The sequence below is a fragment of the Rhagoletis pomonella genome, unplaced genomic scaffold, assembly GCF_013731165.1.
Source record: "Rhagoletis pomonella isolate Grant_MI unplaced genomic scaffold, Rhpom_1.0 Rhpom_scaffold_00003, whole genome shotgun sequence".
Lineage (NCBI taxonomy): Eukaryota > Metazoa > Arthropoda > Insecta > Diptera > Tephritidae > Rhagoletis > Rhagoletis pomonella.
In genome coordinates, this window is record NW_023458557.1 from 92,832,163 (window position 1) to 92,836,844 (window position 4,682).

The 4,682-nt window shown below is 33.2% G+C and overlaps 1 long non-coding RNA gene across 3 annotated transcripts in view; it reads right to left on the minus strand.

Annotated features, from left to right (window-relative positions):
• Nucleotides 1–2,652: 2,652 nt before the first annotated feature.
• Nucleotides 2,653–4,682, minus strand: part of LOC118735807 — an 11,355-nt gene continuing 9,325 nt past the window's right edge. For all 3 annotated transcript variants that reach the window (XR_004992644.1, XR_004992643.1, XR_004992642.1), the window contains exon 3: nucleotides 2,653–2,666. This is a non-coding gene — a long non-coding RNA (uncharacterized LOC118735807). The remainder of the gene's footprint in view (nucleotides 2,667–4,682) is intronic.

The window sequence follows — 4,682 nt, forward strand, 5'->3', positions numbered from 1 at the left end:
TTCAACGTTTTTTATTTTAAAATAGTTTGTTTATAATCTGAACGATTTTGGTAATTATTACGTACCGATCGAGTAACATTTACCAAAGTTATATCGAAAAAAATTAGCGAAAAAATTTCTCTTAAATTGCATAAATAACTTTTAAATGATAGAACCGGATTACAGAAAAGTGTGCCAGAATGTTTCACATTTTTCGTTCGAGCTGAATGCAAAGCAATATCGTCCAATTGAAGGGTACTCAAAAGGATTTCCCAGGATATGTTAAAAGAATTTCGCATTTACCTACTGTCACTTTTTCACATAATGGAATTAATTGAAATATTTATATATATCTAAACACTTATTGCACGTCACCTACTTTCATATAACGGCAAATTTAGAAACCGCGAAAAAGTGCTTCTTCGGTGATTAACTCAGTGAGAGGGGAGACCAGTATTGCATGTATGTATTTATAAAAAAAAATATTTATTGGTTCAAAAAATGGTGGGTAGGCACTGTGGCCAATGGTAAAGTTCATTTACCACCTCTGCATGGTTGTAAGTCATGCAGAGTCCGCAAAATGCTCCGGAAGCAGTGTCCGGAGGATGCATCAGACTAGGCCGAGCATACTTTGAAGTGCCATCCAATTAGAACTTAAGAAAGTTCAATTACATGGCAGTTGAGAAGTGCATGTGCAAAAATTTCCTAAATTGCATAAAGGAAATTTATGCACATGCAGCAGTACATAGCATGCATTTAGGCGCCTGGTGTTAGCAGACGCGCCTAAACATTCGGTGACTAATGAGCCCATTCCGCACCAATTTTCAAGACTGCCTAAATGGACGTAAAATGGGCGTTTCACACCCTAATTGTATTATGTTAATGTATGTTAATACTTATATGCTTGAAACTAGTATTAACTTATCAAACGATTGCTAATCTTTGACAATACATGTTTGACATCATTCACCACGATCTTGAAAACTGACCAAATCGGCGTGACCAAGTGCATGGTCCTTTTAATATTATATAAACATCCGAAAACATTAAAACGATTGAAATAAATCTCGACTCACTTTTTTGTATTTTTCACTTGGTTGCTGAATTAATGAAGAATTGGAAACACATAAGGGAAAATTATGGTTTTTGTAAGTTTTATCTTAATATCTTAAAAACTTGTAGACTTGTTGAAAAATGATAAATGAACGTGAGGTCCCAAATTTAATAACCCTTAATTTGATATATCGTCCTGTTAATAACAATTAACACATTCCATGGATATTACACGCCAAAGTTTCATTTTCAAAATTCATTCACTTTGATTCAATTGCGCGGCCAATAACACTTGGCTTAGACCTAAGACATGATAATATTACTATTACAAAACGGTCAAATGCCTTTTATTTTCCCCCATACAAAATCAACCCAGCCTAATGTATATGTTCTCGGACGCGGCTCTAACGATTTTGACGAAATTTTGTACACAGATAATGTTTTGGATTTTAAGGGTATCTGAATAGGCAATATCTCCGAGAAGATAAAAAATTAATTAAAACATCATAATATGGGTATCAAATGGAAGGTATTTTAAAGATCCGTAATTGAAAAATATTGTTGATAGGGTTGCCACCTATTTTGAATCGCATATTTATCTAATTTTTTGTTTCGAAAGAATGATAAAATATTACTATTCATGGGTACCAAGAGAAGGTTCTTAAACAATGCTTTCCCTATATATGTACAAAATTTTATCTCTTAGGATAATAGTGCAAGGTTGCCACTTATTTTCGATTCAACACAATTTATCTAAAACAACGCAATATAGATATCAAATGAAAGGTGAATGTTGAGAACTTTGGTCAGAAAATATTTTCCATCAGGGTTGCAACGCTTCTATGTAATACAAATTTTTATTTTGTTAATTTCAATCAGGATTTTTTATGTATACATAGTACATAAACGCTCAAGATATGTACCATTCATTCCAGCGCATTTCGGAATAGGGTTGCCACCTAAATTTTAGAGTAAGGAATGTTTTTAATAGATATCGAAATCCTTTTTTTTTTTGTTTTATTTCTAAAATATTTTTTTAAAGCTATCCAAATCTAGAAAACTTTGAAGAGTATATACACTCCGGGCAAAGGTCGGTCAATAGATATAATCAAATAAAGGCGTGCCTGCTGTTGATATTTTAAGGATCACCCTAATGTGTATGCGAAGCCCAATTGATGGTAATTTACTTTAAGAAAAATTTCAACAAAATTTAAAATAATACAGGCTAAGGCGTTTAGGGGCTAAGGTTAAATTTTAGAAAGTGAAATGTGTAGGATTAAAAAAATAGTATACAACTAATGAGTTTTTTTTTTAATATGAAATTCCGCAGCATGCTTCTCATCAGTTTCTTTTCAATATACTCGGTTACTCTTCCATTCATTATATGCGAACAAAAACCTCTTTCTATACTTTCATTCACTTACCGTGGCAACCGAACAACTTCCTTCACGGAATTGCTACAGCCAAAAAAAAAAAAAATATGGCAAAACTCTGCGGGAGCCAATTAAAATTGTCAAGAAAAACGGCAGCAACAATCAAACTCGCTGTGGACGATACACAACAAATGACAGATGATTGAATTATAGTAGAGCTTCTTTCTGCTTTCCATTGACCACTCAACTCGCTCAATTTCACTGACTTATTTGCGAACAAACAAAGAAATACTAGACAATTCGCATGGTGTTGGAATGAATTCTTGCTTCATTGCACACCAGCGATCATCAATACAAATACTAGAGTGGGGAAAAAAGTGGAAAAAATTTTCTAAACAGTAGTCAAAAAAATCTAAGAAGCAGACATCGCTAGAAAGCACAATTTTTCTATTTAATACAGCTACTGTTTGCTTTTTTTTTTGCTTACTTTATAAACTTGTTGTAATGTGCAACGCTATTTCTATTGGTAATTGCTGTTGTTGTTATTGTTGCTATTGTTTCTTTAGCTACTTTTTACGCGCCAATGTCTATTAGACACATATACGCCAATTAGAAAAATTTGATTTCTTCGCATTTTTGCTGTTTTTGTCTACAAAGTTTCCGATGCTTGGTGCTTTCTAACATTTCTTCAGTTGTTTAAAGCCGCAGGCATACAGCTTTTTCATGCATACATAAATGTTGTTTTTTTTTTAACTTTTTTACAGAGCTTCTATTTTTCGCCAATAAATGTATCTTTATTTTATGAGCGCTCTCCATTTCCATCGATTGGCAGCGTTCACAGTCTTTCAGAAGCAAAAAAAAAAAAAAAATCATCGTACAATGCATTAAGCCGCACGTTAATGAAAACGGCAACAGCAGCAGCCGTGCGTTAAGAGCATCATTGTGCTACAATTGTATCTACAGATCTAAGCTGAAAGCAATCACTTTGCCTGGAGCTTAGAGCGGAATTTCAATTCAAGCCGGCGAAAAAGTGTTTACAAGACAGTCTTCTTAATGCTTCGCTTTCCTTCCTCTCCGTTGTTTGTTGGTTTTAGTTACAAACATCCATCTGCATTCAATATAGCTTTTATATAGCTAGAACCGTCATTGCTATTGACCTCAATAACGTGCCTATCACTCACGAGTAGTAGCTCTGTTTCTTTGCTATACATAGCGGGCTGAAGGTAGAAGTGTTAGTGTAACAAACGTATTCTTTTGCTAAATTTAATAGATAGACACTTTATTGTTTATGATTCGCTTTTATATGCGTAAAATTATGAAATCGATGTGAGGAGAGCATAGCCATGTACGTCCGTGAAAGGGTTTCAACGTATTCCACGCAAATGTCAGAACAATCAAATCTAAGTAAGCTAATATTTTTCTAAATGCTTTCATACAAACATACATACGTATGTACAACACTTGGATTTGCCGCGGTATGGTGCCTTATGACTTTTATCCGTTTAAATATCTCGCCTTAAGTGTCAGCTTAAGTTGCTTTTGCTGTAATTATTTGTCAGTGAACAGTTTGTGGTCATAAAGTTATGGCCATAAACAAAATTTCACAAATGAATAAACGAAACGTAGTACTTTAAAATACCGTTAGTTCTAAGTAATTCGCAGAAAATAATTTGTTTTTATGATTGCTCGTGATGATTGTAAACAGCTCAAAAGTCATTCGAAATTTGCAAAAATTTAGTAAACCGAAAACCATAGTTTCGTATGTATGGATATGTGAAATTTATTCATATACGTATTCAGATATATGTATGTATGTACATTAGGGTGTATCCGCCAAAATATATCCGAAAAATATTAATATTTACGTGAAAATATTTGAAAAAATCTATTTTTTTAATAAATAAAACTAGTTTTTAATAATAATTTTTGCAAAAACGCACCTGCGATGACAAAAAATGTAAGCTTAAAAAATTTGCATAAAATTTTTTAAAAATTTTATCAACGAAACCAATTTAAAAAGCTGACGCAAATCTTAATATTTTTTGGAAATATTTTGGCGGACGCCTTAAAATATATGTAGAAAATTTTATAATTCCGGTGGCAAACCCGCAACTTTTACTTCGTGATGCACCCTAACGTACACATATGTATCGAAAGGATTATGCCGCCATAAATTGTTAACTAACAGGGCAATTCTGGCAAATGTCAGCACCAAAGACAAAAGTCTTTCGTAAGACAATTGTCAATTCTGGCAACTATCTTTAAAGCTCTTTCCTG